General features: G+C 32.0%; 1 long non-coding RNA gene across 1 annotated transcript; it reads right to left on the bottom strand.

Annotated features, from left to right (window-relative positions):
- Positions 1 to 48: 48 nt before the first annotated feature.
- Positions 49 to 10,865, bottom strand: LOC126886726 (uncharacterized). The gene is made up of 3 exons (XR_007698757.1): positions 10,750 to 10,865; positions 10,534 to 10,690; positions 49 to 176 (listed from the first exon to the last, which is right to left on the bottom strand). It is a non-coding gene; the product is annotated as an uncharacterized LOC126886726 (long non-coding RNA).
- Between the last annotated feature and the right edge of the window lie 5,781 nt (positions 10,866 to 16,646).

The raw sequence follows: 16,646 nt of genomic DNA, 5'->3' as shown, positions 1-16,646 counted from the left end.
TTTTATTTTATATTGAAAGTCAGTTTAATTTACATTTTTACATAATTTTCACCAACATTGAGGCATCTATTGTGTCTTACTTGCGGTTCCGAATAAACTAAGAAGTATTGTGTCTTACTTCCGAAGGTTTTACTTCCGCTTCCGACAAAACTAGGAAGAAATCCGTAGACAAGTCTCTAAAATGGAAAAAAATGTGTCTAACTAACCTACACACAACCAAATTTATATTGATTGAATCATCTGATATTTCTTATAGTGTAGTAGTAGGAAACGGTTGAACCTCGCAAAATGGACACAAGTCCGGTTTTATTTTTTTTCTGGTATATCAAGGGGTGCTTATTATAAGACTAACTTTTTCTTAAAAGATTTCGCCCCGAACCCCCTTTTCACCCCTTTAAAGGGGGTAATTTGTGGTTTTTGCGAAACGTAGCCCTTCCTGTACGTTTCGCAAAAAATTTATTTAATAGTAAAATGAAGAGGACTATATTTCCTACTATTTATTTTCCGACAGCATATGTCTATCACCCACCGTTTAGCGGTGGTGGCGCCCCAAAGTTGACAAGTTTTTAAAAAAGATGTTTTTTAAAAAAATAATTTTTTCCTAACTGTAATGAAAATGAAGAAAAAACCCAGGGGAAATTAATCACAACTAAGTGGCTAAGTTTTTGGTATATATTTTATTTAAGGGCAATTGCCCCTTTTCTAATTACAGGGTGTTGCATTTTAAAAAACCCCTTTTTATACCATCTGAACCGCCTATGCTAGAGTAAAAAAACTTTCAGCAATTATTCATGTACTGGTGTTATTTACAAATTTCTATAATGCACTCCCATTTATTTTTCCGGAACCACCCAAAAAAAGGAGAATTAATAAAGAAAATGATTTTCTTGGAATCCTTCACACACCATGCCTTTTATAAAATGCTTCATATATCATTTTGTGCACGTTTTTATTACTTATGCATGGACATCAAAAGTGATTTCTTAATTCAACCCCTGTAGCAAAAAAAAAATAAATAAAGGGGGGGTTGAAATTTTTTTTTGAAGTTATACTTTTTTAGGCGCGATTGGGAGTGAATTTTTATTATTCTGCGCGCATGCGCACACAGTCAGTATGACGTTAGTTGCTAAATCTTTCAAGTTATGTATAAATATATCAGTGCAAAAAAGGTGTGAAAAGAATATATTAGTGTTTTTAGTAAACATATTTATTATAATTTTGTGTCTTTGTTTGTCTTCCTCGGGGTAAGATAAATATTATTAAAACATTTATATTTTTATTATACTTCACTTCGTCTGTTTGTTACCGTGAACTGTCATTATGTCCGAGACTATGTACACAGAGACCTCGTAGCCTTATTGGTATAACATGATATATAACAAATATATAACAAATTGGTAAGCATTAAAATTGGTTTAATATTTAAATAAAATAAAAATAAACTGTTTAAAGTATCAAAAATGAATAACCATTTTCAATTTCGTTGCAACACGAAACTACAGCGGCATCATATTCTAATCCAATCAGAGAGTGCAGCAAGCACCTCTACCGGTTTCGAAACTTATTAGTCTCTCATCAGGAGGCACATATGCTGCTCTCTGCAGCATATATGCCTCCTGATTGAGTCCTGATGATATACTAATAAGTTTCGAAACCGGTAGAGGTGCTTGCTGCGCTCTCTGATTGGACTAGAATATGATGCGGCTGTAGTTTCGTGTTGCAACGAAATTGAAAATGGTTATTCATTTTTGATTTACATGTTTACTCTGATTGGAGTACGAAGGGTACCATTCTCGTTGGAACTTTACCGCGCTGAGCAGATGGGACGTGAATTATAAATTGTAAAATTCCCTCATCTTCTTTAGTCTCAGCATCCGTTATGGTTTGCAAATTTTAGAAGCCTCGGAGGTGTAACTAGAGAAGGTTCCCATTGTTTTCAATCTGGTGGGATGTAGAGTAATATTTTTAGTATTGTATTATGTGCTATTAGATTGAAAACTGTCTTCTGTTTAAAGTATATTTATTTCGTTGAAATCATATAATAGAAGTATAACTTCTTACGTGCGTACAAAGTACACACACATTCTTTTTTTTTTTTGCTTTTTGACCCATATGGACATATGCTCTATCAATAGGATTTTTCATAAATATATATGATTATTGCAACATCCCTGCGGAAACTACCCCTATCTTTGAAAATAAACTGCAGAAACTACCCCTATCCCTTGGGGAGCATGTTTTGACGATTTTCTCATTACCTATGCATTTTTTTAAAACAAAACTTATACAGAATTAAAGACCACTATTTTCTCTACAAATAAGGTCGTATAGTATTTTTACTACAAAAGCGATATTACGTAGGTCAAAACTTTTGACGTAAGAGAACTGTCAAAACATTAGAATGTGACTCTTTTTTATTGCCATGTTTATTATAAACATGGCAATAATGAAAAGTCACATTCTAATGTTTTGACAGTTCTCTTACGTCAAAAATTTTGACCTACGTAATAACGCTTTTGTAGTAAAAATACTATATGCATTTTTTTCGTATAAGCAGCCGTTACGCACAGTGGCGCCGTGAACCTCAGAAATGCTTTGGCGGGCTCCAGTTTTTGTTTTTCTTTTCGTCACCTATTCATTTTATGGATAATTTACTTATGGAAAATAAAAGAACACACTGTCTGCTACACCTTATGACCTATGCATATTTTATTTTCTTTTCACCCTAAAGCCACAGTGGTTGCCCAAAATCAATTTTTGATTATTTTCTTTATTAATTCTCCTTTTTTTGGGTGGTTCCGGAAAAAAAATGGGAGTGCATTATAGAAATTTGTAAATAACACCAGTACGTGGATAATTGCTGAAAGCTTTTTTACTCTAGCATAGGTGGTTCAGATGGCATAAAAAGGGGTTTTTAAAATGTAACATCCTGTAATTAAAAAATTTAAAATTGCCCTTAAATTAAACCTATACCAAAAAATCAGCAACTTACTTGTGATTAATTGCCGCAGGGTTTCTTCTTAATTTTCATTACAGTTAGGGAAAAATAATTTTTTTAAACATCTTTTTTGACAATTTGTTAATTTTGGGGCGCCACCCCAAATAAACGGTGGGTGATAAACATATGCTGTCGGGAAATAAATAGTAGGAAATATAGCCCTCTTCATTTTACTATTAAGTAAATTTTTTGCAAAACGTACAGGAAGGACTACGTTTCGCAAAAATCACAAATTAACTCCTTTAAAGGGATGAAAAGGGGGTTCCGGGGCGAAATTTTTTAAGAAAAAGTTAGTCTCATAAGAAGCACCCCTTGATATACCAGAAAAAATAAATAAAACCGGACTTGTGTCCATTTTGCGAGCTTCAACCTCTGTTTAAACAATAACAAGTTTTTTCAAAAGAAATAAATATTAGTTTGAAATACACGGTGATTCCATATAAGTTTGGTTTTGTATATTTACTAACACAAATTAGTATGTGGAGCAGTCTACAGAATTAAGAGTTTGATGAATTTTGTTTGACGACTCACAAATTGATTAGACTTTTACTGGAACTTTGTCAAATGCTTGACTGAAATCTATAAAAAAACAAATTTATTGTTTTTGTCAAATTCTCTAAACTTCTCCATTAACTGATAATAATTTGGTCTATTCTGAACTTGTTTTTTTTAACTATTGTTTTTCCTTCGTTATGATAATATATTGGTTTTCTTCTATATTATTTATCAATCACAATTTAGTACAGTAGGTACTTTCTAGAAGTACTTTATGAGGCACATGCTATTAAAAGTATTAACAACGCTATCTGGATGGTGCTATTCAAAAAGAATTAACTCACACAAGTCTGATCTTGAGATAAATAGCTTCAAAGTTTATAATATGCTGAAAATCAAATGTTTTATTGTAGTATACCTACGATATATCCTTATATCAGTCAAAGGGCCTAGCCGGGTAAGATGATGAAAAGTGCCCCCAACTCGATTCGAATTCCATATAAGTCACCGTTTAGCATATATAGTGAAACTAACTTTCTGAAATTTTTAGCCCCCTAGGTGGTCATGTGACTTACCTAGAGCCTAATTAGGGTTTTATGTTTTTATTTTTTATCTCAGCCGCATCGAGAACTAGCGAAAAACTTTAAATAAAAAAGTTGTAAGCTTTAAAAAGTTCTGTCCGAATTTTTTTTTTTTAATTTTTGGCGGGAAATTTAAATTTTAGAACGATTTTAAAATTTTAAATGAGTATAAAAAAATAACTAAGACATTCGTTTTCACGAAAAAAATATATACCGTGTATTTTTGAATAATATTTCACCCTGAATTTTTTCAAATTTTTAAAATTGGTGAAACGCACCTTTAAAAATAAAAAATCGCATTTTTTCGGTTTTTTTTTTCGTTTTTTGATACAATTTTATACATATTTTTCAAAAAAGGTAACACCATCACTAGAATAGGTAAAAAACTAAAAAATAATTGGGGTTTGCTTAATAAAAAATTTTTGTAATGCCATCCATTTTCAAGATACAGAGCGTCGAAGAAAACAAAATTTTACACATTTTTTACAATTTTGCCGAAACTACTGGCAACATTGTAATAAAATTTGGCGAGTTTTAAGAGGTAGTTGTGCATTTTTGACATACAGTTAAGAATTTTATATTTATCATTGGCGCGCATAGGGGTAATGGTCTGAGCTTTTTAAAGAAAAAAGATAGTACGCCACTGACATATTTCAAATTAACAATCTTTTTTGAATTCCTCGTTCAATTTGTGACAAAAAATCTATCTTCCTATTTTTTCATACGACGCGCCATTTTTATTCAAAAAATAAAACATCTTAACCCTTACAAATTATTCGAACTTCTATGAAATAAAATACTACTATTATAGGTCTGGATCCCGCGTATGAAAAAAAAGTTGATTAATAGCAAGCTGAAAATTTGTTAATAGTTTAAGGGTGTCTAGTCGGATAAACTTTGATATATGGGAACACTGTAACAGGGGCAGTTTTAATTGTGGAACAGGTTAAAAATTTGGAACGGTCAGACCACAAAAACGGCACATTTATTTTGTCCAACAGAACAGACTTAAACTCTCTGAACAGAGATTAAACTCTCATGCAAAAATCAGACTGCTATTTATAACCTGTCATAATTCCTGTCATTTGACATATTCTACATGTTCCACTCATTAAAACGCCCATTTGGTGATAAATAGCAGCCTGATTTTTGCATGAGAGTTTAATCTCTGTTCGGAGAGTTTAAGTCTGTTTTGTCGGACAAAATACATGTGCCGTTTTCGTGGTCTGACCGTTCCAAATTTTTAACCTGTTCCACAATTAAAACTTCCCCTGTTCCAGTGTTCCCATATATCAAAGTTTATCCAACTAGACACCCTTAAGCTATTAACAAATTTTCAGCTTGCTATTAATCAACTTTTTTTTCATACGCGGGATCCAGACCTATTAGTAGTTTCTACATCTACATAAACTCGTACATCCATTATAAAAACTAATTTGAATACTTTGGAAGCGTAAGATATTTTATTTTTTTTTCAGCAAAACGGCGCCTCGAATGAAAAATGAGAAGATAGTTTTTTATCGCAAATTGAACGGGGAATTCAAAAATGATTGTTAATTTGAAATATGTCAGTGGCGTACTATCTTTTTTTCTTTGAAAAGTTCAGACCATTAACCCTAAGCGCGCCAATGATGAATATCAAATCCTTAATTGTATGTCAAAACATGCACAATAACTACCTCTTAACCCTTTCAGGACCAAAGACGAGCGTACTCGCAAAAAATTTTCGAGCCGGTCGGACCGGAGACGTACAAACTCGGATTGATGGAGGCGTATGCAGGAACCGAAATCTAACGGATTTATTGACTTTCCTCTATTGGTTAGATTATATTAACCACGCCCCAATGAAAAAAATATGGAATCGACAATTACTTACCCAGTTTTGGCGCGCTTCAAGCGGAGATACAGAGAATATGACAGTGAAGCACGCGTTTCTAATAGGGATGAGTACTATTCATTGAATTACATTCCGAGTTTTGGCGCGATTCAAGCGGATACACAGAGAACATGACAGTGAAACAGGCGGATCTAATATGGATGAGTAGTATTCATTGAATTTTGAGAATCGATTATGACGTGATCTTTGTTATCAGTTTTAGGTAGGAGTTTTAACTTGTTTGTGCAGGAATTTAGTATACTGTGGTTATCGTTGAATTAACAATGGCTCGCAAATATTTGACGGAACAAGAACTGTATGATTTATTAAATCAAAGTGATGATGAAGATTTTACGCGTCTAGAAGATCAGTTTGACGGTTGGGACAATGAAGATGGTGAAAGTGATTGTGAAATTGCAGAAAATAATTTGGTACTAGCCGAAGCTGAGGTACCCTGTGATGAGAATAGTTCAGATGCTGAGAATACTCAACCTAATCAGGAAGATAATCCACCACTCAGTAAAAAAAAGAAAACTGATAATCTGACAAACAAGTTTATTTGGAGCAAAGTTGACCTCAAACCTTCTTTAGAGAATTTCGATGCGAACTATTCTGGGTGTCAACTTGAAAACCTGCCTGAAATTCCAACGATTTTGGAGGTTTTTGAAAATTTTATTACTGAAGAATTCGTCGAAGAAATAGCGGTACAGACAAGCATGTATTACCATTATATTGTGAGTGAAGATCCATCACGAAGAATTCACAAATATACATCACCAACTACGGATGAAATCTACCTGTTTTTGGGTCTTTGCCTACTCATGCCTCAAGTGAAAAAGCAAAGAGTAAAGGATTATTGGTCCCAAGATTTCATAATTCAGACTCCTGCATTTGGTCAAATAATGTCCCGTGCGAGATTTTTAGAAATTTTACGATTTCTGCATTTTTCAGATAACTCCAACGTTATCAAAGAAGATAAACTATTTAAGATGAGGTTCGTTGTCGACCATTACAGACAAGTATTTAAAAAATGTATGTACCCTTTTCAAAACCTCGTGATTGACGAAAGCCTTATGCTTTTCAAAGGAAGAATATCGTTTCGTCAGTATATTCCTTCCAAGAGGCATCGATTTGGGATCAAATTTTTTATTATTGTGGATTGTGAAACGGGCTATATACTTGATCTACTGATATACACAGGTACTACAACAGAAATGAAGAAGTTCGACGAAAATCTAGGAACTTCAGGCAACATAGTGATGACTTTGATGGAGCCTTATTTCGACAAAGCACATCATCTATACACAGATAATTGGTATACCAGTCCCATTCTGTATCAGAGTCTTTTAGAAAGAAAAGTTTATTGCTGTGGAACAGTGAGACCAAATAGAATGTTCATGCCGAAGTTTGAAAAAATTGAAAAAGGTTCGATTGATTATTTTTCAAGCCAAACTTTACTGGCTTTGAAGTGGAAAGATAAAAGAGACGTCCATATGTTATCTGCAATCCACAGTAATAAAATAAAAACTGCAACAAATAAAAGAGGTGAAGAAATTCAGAAACCAGAGGCGATTTTTGAATATAATCAAAATATGGGAGGAGTGGACAAAACGGATATGCTTCTGAGTACCATAGAAAGTGTGAGAAAAACAGTGAAGTGGTATAAGAAAGTGTTTTTTCATCTACTAGATTTAGCGTTGTTGAATTCCCATGTGATATATAAAATGAAAACAGGAAATAATATTCCATTATTGGACTTCCAGAGGACTTTAGTTAAATCTATAATAGAAAAATACAAAAAGGTGACACCTAGAAGTTGTACAAGCAGCAGACCAGAAAATTCTCACAATCCTTTACGCCTTATTGAAAGACATTTTCCTTCAATTTTTCCCAAAAAGCCTGATAATAAATCTGTTGTCAAGCGGTGTGTTGTTTGTGCAAAGCAGAATAAGAGAAGAGAAACAGCCTATAATTGTGGACCATGTAACGTAGCGCTATGTGTTATTGGATGTTTTGAGCGATACCATACGGTACTAAAATTTTAATTTTTTTGTGCAATTTTTTTTCTTGTTAATAAAATGTATTTTGATTCGCTTCTCAAAAATTATTTATTTTCATAAATGTAGTTAAGAGCATAATAGGAGCAAAAATTTGCGCCAATGCTTTTTAAACGCATTTATTTTTTTCGAAGTTTGAGAAAACTAATAAGTATTTTTGAAAAATTTAAACGCAGAATAAAATATTACATTATTACCGAGGGCCAAAAGTCGCTGAAAACTTCTATAATATTTATTTTAATAAGTGGCAGGGGTGAAAAAGAAGAAAAAATTTATTGTGATTTTTAATTTCAAATATCTTATTCAAAAGACACTTTTTGGTTATTCTAAGGGACTGTAGGCCCTCGGTAATAATGTAATCTTTCATTCTGCGTTTAAAATTTTCAAAAATGTTTATTAGTTTTCTTACTGCCTTCGAAATTTTGCGCCTACGCTCTTGAAATAATACTAAAAAATATAACACCTGAAACCGCGTTTGTGGACCAGAGCCGAATAAACTCGCAAGCACGTCGGCTACGGTCCAGCGAGCACAGCCGCCTGAAATCGGCACGGTCCTGAAAAGGTTAAAACCCGCCAATGTTTTATTACAATGTTGCCAATAGTTTCGGCAAAATCGTAAAAAATGTGTAAAATTTTGTTTTCTTCAACGCCCTGTATCTTGAAAATGGATGGCGTTACAAACAATTTTTATTAAGCAAACCCCAATTATTTTTCAGTTTTTTACCTACTTCAGTAACGGTGTTACCTTTGTTGAAAAATATGTATAAAATTGTATCAAAAAACGAAAAGAAAACCGAAAAAATGCGGTTTTTTATTTTTAAAGGTGCGTTTCACCGATTTTAAAAATTTGAAAAAATTCAGGGTGAAACCTTATGCAAAAATACACGTTATATATTTTTTTCGTGAAAACGAATGTCTTAGTTATTTTTTTATACTCATTTAAAATTTTAAAATCGTTCTAAAATTTAAATTTCCCGCCAAAAATAAAAAAAAATTTCGGAAAGAACTTTTTAAAGCTTACAACTTTTTTATTTAAAGTTTTTCGCTAGTTCTGAATGCGGCTGAGATAAAGAATAAAAACATAAAAACCCTAATTAGGCTCTAGGTGGGTCACATGACCACCTAGGGGGTTAAAAATTTCAGAAAGTTAGTTCCACTATATATGCTAAACGGTGACCTATATGGAATTCGAATCGAGTTGGGGACACTTTTCATCATCTTACCCGGCTAGGCCCTTTGACAACTTTTTAACACAAATAAAAATACCAATTACTTCTGTGTAAAAAAAATAAAATGATGGCTAAATTTTTTTATACACGACGATTCTCCATCTCCTGTTTAGCTGTCATGGCGTCAATGTGGGTTGATACAGGATGTTGAGTGTTTATTACAAAATAAACTTGAAATAGCTGACTGTGCGTTGAGTGGTTTTTGCAATTGAATCGCAAGTTGAATACCTATTCACAGATTGTGGGTTAAAGTCTCAACTGTATCAGTCTTTTAAATACTGATGTGGCTTAAATCATTTTTGCATAATTTAAATAACAATATAATCTGCCATATGATGAGGACAACTTTTTTTTAGTGTTTTGTGATTTAACTACTTTTTGCATAACACCATCCATCTATTGTTAAGAATTGCTAATAAAACCATTGCATAAAACCATGTTGTTGCAGCTTTACAATATTAAATTATATAACTTTTTATGAGATTTTATAAATTTATGTAGTATAGTCGCTCAAAATTTGTGATAAATATGAAAATGGAAGATCTGGCACATTAACTGCACATATGAAAAATACTCATCAACTTTTTTTTTATTATCCTTATGTATTACCAATCGTTTAAGGGGGGGTATAGTTAATTCTGCGTTTTTTTTTGCATAATTTTAAAACGTTTTCCCTTGAAAGTGGTGGGGTTAAGTTAAATGGGTAAAAGGCTATCTTAGAGAACAACACTTGAAGATTATTCAGTTAAATTTTTATTGAAAAATATTTAAAAATGAAGTGGTGGCGTCATTTATATGTAGACGATCCAAAAAAAGATAATTTGCGGTGTACACTATATCTTCGGACAGAATCATCCAAAACATACAAACCAAAAAGATTATTTTAGTTTAAGAGTTTCTTGAGGTAGTGACGTCGAGTTTTTATGATTATATTGACTTTTAAATTCATGGTTTAACTTTAAAGTGAAAAAATCCAAAAAAGAAAAAAAAGTGAAGTGTGTTCGGTAAAGAGAAAAATGGTAATATAAAAAAAAAATAGTTAAAATAAGCAAAAACTCGACGTCACTACCTAGTAAAATATCTAAAAAAGAAGTGTGCAAAGTTTCAGAAAGATCGGTGCATTACTTTTTGAGTTATGATGTAGACCGCCTCAAAAAAACATGTTTTTCAGAAAACGCCTTAAAAAAAATGTAGTTTTGTCAATAATACCAAGAAAATTTTTGTATATATCCACATCTCCGTCAATTTTGCTCGGATTAACTTGAAATTTTAATGGTATACTCTTGAAAATACTTACAATCGAATAAGCCAATAAAAAAATCGTTGAAAGACTGATAAGTTTGTACACACTTGAATGAATAGAGGAAATAAAAAATGTAGTATATCAAAGTGTGTAAATAATTTATTTCTTTAGCTGAGCGCTTTCGACATAAATGTCATCATCGGAGCTAATGCTAAAATAAAAAAAGAGGTCTTGTGAGAAAAAGAAGTACAAAACTCTTTTTTTACTTACGTCAATTGTTAAAAAAGTACCGCTACAAAATTGAGGTGTTAACATTTGCATCTTGTGAAAATAACTTTTGGTTGGATATCCTCCGTACAACCCCAAACAGCAAAAACAGAAAAACGGCCACATTACACGTTACACAAACACAAAAAGAATTTTTTCATGGTATAGGTATCACCCATCCATTGTTGGCCTAGTAGAAACAGCTGACTGACAAAGTCGGATATTTAAATCTGCTTTTATCTGTTCTGCGTTGACGTATGACATCTGACATTAAATTCTGAATAATTTTAACATTTTTGAAAGAAAAATTAAAAATTTTTAAAAATTTTTTAAGGAAATGTACCTTAGATGTTTGTACTAATCAACTAATAAATTAATTGATAACATGATTGATTTTAAGACTAATTGGCCCAACATACATACACACCTTGTCAGATAAAAAATAAAAACAGGAAGTAATGAGGAAGATCAGTTTTTAATGGTGAATTCTCAAATTCAATATTCTAGGAGATATTAGATCATTGAAATTATAGATTGAGATAATATTAGATTGTTGTTGTTATTCATCTTTTGTAAATTATGTAAGTCATTGAAATGACCTTGACAGAGTGTATGGATATTTTACTAAGTTGAATCGTTAATGTTTATAGTAGAAATATTAAATTATTTAAATGCTTAGATGTTAAAATGAGTATATTCAGTTTCTACTGTTGTAAGACATTGATAACAAACCAATAGAATAGTGTTCAGTGGAATTCAATTCTTAACAAAATAGTTTCAAACACTCTTGTTGTTAAGTGTTTTATGAATTTGTTGGAGGACCTGGAGATTTCTAGAGAGATGAAGTCTAATCCTGATTTTTGTGTCAATACTCAGATCAATTTGAATTGTAATTATAAACCTTTATTCAAGTATCTATGGGAGACAGTGGAGTAGTGACCTCATACAATCTTTAATATATATAAAAACTAGTGTATTTATATTTAACATTTAATTTTATAACTTAAAATACAAATAAGGAAAACTTGTGTCTATTGGCCGGATTTATATATACATTGTTGTATTACAGATATTTACATAACATACTTATATCATCAAGTAATGAGAACTTTAGAAATAAAACACTTAACAACAAGAGTGTTTGAAACTATTTTGTTAAGAATTGAATTCCACTGAACACTATTCTATTGGTTTGTTATCAATGTCTTACAACAGTAGAAACTGAATATACTCATTTTAACATCTAAGCATTTAAATAATTTAATATTTCTACTATAAACATTAACGATTCAACTTAGTAAAATATCCATACACTCTGTCAAGGTCATTTCAATGACTTACATAATTTACAAAAGATGAATAACAACAACAATCTAATATTATCTCAATGTATAATTTCAATGATCTAATATCTCCTAGAATATTGAATTTGAGAATTCACCATTAAAAACTGATCTTCCTCATTACTTCCTGTTTTTATTTTTTATCTGACAAGGTGTGTATGTATGTTGGGCCAATTAGTCTTAAAATCAATCATGTTATCAATTAATTTATTAGTTGATTAGTACAAACATCTAAGGTACATTTCCTTAAAAATTTTTTAAAATTTTTTAATTTTTCTTTCAAAAATGTTAAAATTATTCAGAATTTAATGTCAGATGTCATACGTCAACGCAGAACAGATAAAAGCAGATTTAAATATCCGACTTTGTCAGTCAGCTGTTTCTACTAGGCCAACAATGGATGGGTGATACCTATACCATGAAAAAATTCTTTTTGTGTTTGTGTAACGTGTAATGTGGCCGTTTTTCTGTTTTTGCTGCTTGGGGTTGTACGGAGGATATCCAACCAAAAGTTATTTTCACAAGATGCAAATGTTAACACCTCAATTTTGTAGCGGTACTTTTTTAACAATTGACGTAAGTAAAAAAAGAGTTTTGTACTTCTTTTTCTTACAAGACCTCTTTTTTTATTTTAGCATTAGCTCCGATGATGACATTTATGTCGAAAGCGCTCAGCTAAAGAAATAAATTATTTACACACTTTGATATACTACATTTTTTATTTCCTCTAATAAAAAAATCGAAAAAATAATCAAAGATACTATACCCCCCCTTAAGATACCAGGCAGATTAGAAGGCTAAAATGATTGAAGAATGCTTTATGATATACGAACATGAATTTTGTTTATGATTATTGTTTTATTTTTAAATTAAACAATTTTTTTCTAAGTTCGCATGTATAGCCCGTTTTCTAGGGCGCCTAAGTTAACGTCTCAAAAAGATATCCGATGACACTAATTCTCAGGATTGGCACATCCGAAACAAAAAAATCCAACGGGATTATTTAAATAAAGCGCCCTTACGAGACAATTAACCACTTTTAATCGTAAATTTAAAAAAAAAAACAACAAAATGGCTGATATTTGAAGAAAAAAACTCGATTTTTTACCAATTTTTGCATGGCAGAATTAATTTTTCGACTATTTTTCTAAAAGTGGCTAATTGTCTTGAATAGGTAATAGTCTTATAAATAAAACAAAATAAGAATTATGGAAATCTGTCACAAATGGAATTTTCATAACTTCAAATTTCATAAATGAAATTGATATACTTAATTTCGTTAAAATATTTCAGATCATTCTTAGAGGAGTAAGGAACTCGAAACAAAGAAAATCGATTTTTTTTTCTAATCTGTTCTAGTACCAAATCTACTGCCAAAACACCCTTATATAAATCCACAAGGAAGAACTTCCTGTAGTTGGCTGTATACCATTAATTACAAGTGAAATTTAATAAAAAATTTTCTTCTTGGTAAAAGGTATATTAGTTTAAAAAGCCCTAAAGGGCTACAAACATATAAACAAAACGTTTTCGCTCTGTAACAAGAGCATCATCAGTGTTACAAGAACATGGTGAGCCAACCAAAAAAAAAAATACAAAGGTCAAAGCCTTTCAAAAAACAGACAAAAGTCTTATATAAATGAACACATCGAAAAATCCAAAGGATGTATAAAATTCCTAAGGATACGGCCCTAGGGCAACATATGACTCCCACACGTGGTAAGTGGGTCAAAAGGTAACTAGGTCATTATGTTATAAGAGGTGGTAGGCAACTCTACCTCCAACTCTACCTTCAGTTGCCTACCACCTCTTATAACATAATGACCTAGTTACCTTTTGACCCACTTACCACGTGTGGGAGTCATATGTTCCCCTAGGGCCGTATCCTTAGGAATTTTATACATCCTTTGGATTTTTCGATGTGTTCATTTATATAAGACTTTTGTCTGTTTTTTGAAAGGCTTTGACCTTTGTATTTTTTTTGGTTGGCTCACCATGTTCTTGCAACACTGATGATGCTCTTGTTACAGAGCGAAAACGTTTTGTTTATATGTTTGTAGCCCTTTGGGGCTTTTTAAACTAATATACCTTTTACCAAGAAGAAATTTTTTTTATTAAATTTCACTCTTATATACTTTAAGCTGCTTCTTAGTCTTTACTAGAAGTTTGCCGAATAGATTGCATTGTATACTATTGCTTAAAATTTTCAAATACTACCAAATTGACCTACTTAAACATGAACAATAAGTTACGGTACCAGAAGAGTGTTGTTATTCGTATTTACTGAACTGACTGGTGACTAGGATATGCAACATAATTAAAATATTTCCTTGCTTCTTCTCTGTCTCATTGTGTCACTTTCTATACCCATTTCTGTCCCTTCTTTAGCCTATTTATCTTTTTCTTCCCCCCTTCCTGTGTCTTTCTAATCTCCGCGTTTTTATAATTTCTCTGTGGATATATTTGTCTCTGTCTCTCTGCATTTCTTTTACTATTTGAGCTTCTTCCCAATTTTTGTCACTTTCTTATTTTTCATGGTCTTTATGTTTCGTCACATATCTCTAGTCCAGCGATACTCAACCTTTTTCTTTCCTGGGTCACATACATAGTAGCTATTGTCACAGCTTGCGAGCCGCAATCAAGATGAAGTTGTATACACGTTGGGAAACGGAAATACTTGAATGGTGAATAGAGGTAAATGAGGCGGTTCTAGACATACTAAATTTATTGCTCCACCGACTTTATAACCGAGTTACAGGGTGTTTTATCGATTTTGCCCATTTCTTTCTGGACCCATAACTTTAGAACCACCTTGTATATTTTTTTGATATTTGGTACAGATATGTCACATTTAGAACCCAAACCACCCAACTACTAATCACAAGAAAAATCCAGGTCCGGATTAAATAAAATTATAAATCCATTGTGACCTTGAAACAACATCCTGTATATTGAAATTTTCAAAACCCGTTTGCACATTTGAAAAGAGCTTTAATGGAGCTTCCATTTTTTGCGCAGACAATCCAATAAAAAATGAATAACCTCATCTTCCTTACTCTCAGCATCCGTATGGCTTGCAAATTGTAGATGCCTCGGAGGTGTAACCAGAGGAGGTTCCCATTGTTTTCATTCTGATGGGATGTAGAATAGCATTATGTTGTTTTATATGCCATTAGAGTGAAAACTTAGTCTTTTTGCTAGCAGTGCTCTATTCGAAACCGGTAGACGTGCTTGCTGCACTCTCTGATTGGACTAGAATATGGTTCGGCTGTATTTTCGTTTTGCAACGAAATTGAAAACGGTTATTCATTTTTGATTTACATTTACTCCGATTGGAGTATGAAGGGAACCATTCTCGTTGGAACTTTACCGCGCTGAGCAGATGGGACGTGAATTGTAAATTCTAGAATTCCCTCATCTTCCTTAGTTTCAGCATCCGTATGGCTTGCAAATTGTAGAAGCCTTGGAGGTGTAACCAGAGAAGGTTCCCATTGTTTTCATTCTGGTGGGATGTAGAATAGCATTATGTTGTTTTATATGCCATTAGAGTGAAAACTTAGTCTTTTTACAATTCAATGACTTTAATTTTGAAATTATTTAGAAATTTTTAGGAACTCATATTTTCAAAACAAAAATTTCGATATAATTATTTCAAAATTAATGTCGTTAAATTGTCTGCGCAAACAATTGAATCGAGTAATTAAATTTAGTTTTTATGCTCTTTTTAAATGTGCAGACGTATTTTGAAAATGTTAATAAGGGTGTTGTTTCAATGTCACAATTATTTTATTTTTTTTTGTTAATCCGGACCTGAATTTTTCTTGTGATTACTAAATGGGTCGTTGCAATGTAGTAAATAAGTATTGATTATTTGTAAAATGAGTATTGTTCATTAACTTTAATAATTTATTATTAAAAGTTAATAATACCTTGCTTTTTAATCGGAGTTCTTAAAAATTTCAATATAATATTTAAAATTAAAGTCATTAAATTGTCTGCCTCACTCCCAAACACGCCTCAAACACATCGGCACACTATCAAATAATTAGAAAAAACACGTGAAATTTGACAAATAATTTGGTCACAGGGCCCTTTAGTTAGCATTCGGGCCGCATAAAAAACGCTAGAGGGCCGCAGGTTGAGTATCACTAGTCGATCTGTTTTTCTGCTTTTTCTCAGACTCTTTTTATATCTTTCTATATTCTTCTTTGTTTCTGTTCCGTTTCTCTGTGTCTTTATATACTTCTAGATAGATTAGGTTTTTTACATACCTACTACATACTGTATAAATTTGCTGATGTAAATCAAAACTTATTATTGCACGCCTTATTTTTGATACTGTCAACAAATCAACACTAAATGTTTATGTGACTGTGAATAAATATTTTATACTTTGTCCGGTGGCTTGTTGTTCATCACATATACATTCATGTTATATTATAATAAAGAAATTCGTCGTTATTTGTTTTTTTATTGTTTTTATTTACCGTCTTATCTACTAAACATCTATCAGATCAGACTGGACCAAAGACTTAATACAGCATATGTATGTAAATC

Source organism: Diabrotica virgifera, chromosome 6 (genome assembly GCF_917563875.1).
Source record: "Diabrotica virgifera virgifera chromosome 6, PGI_DIABVI_V3a".
In the NCBI taxonomy this organism is placed as follows: domain Eukaryota; kingdom Metazoa; phylum Arthropoda; class Insecta; order Coleoptera; family Chrysomelidae; genus Diabrotica; species Diabrotica virgifera.
The sequence above is the reverse complement of the archived record's forward strand: the minus strand, read 5'-3'. Positions and strand labels throughout refer to the sequence as shown.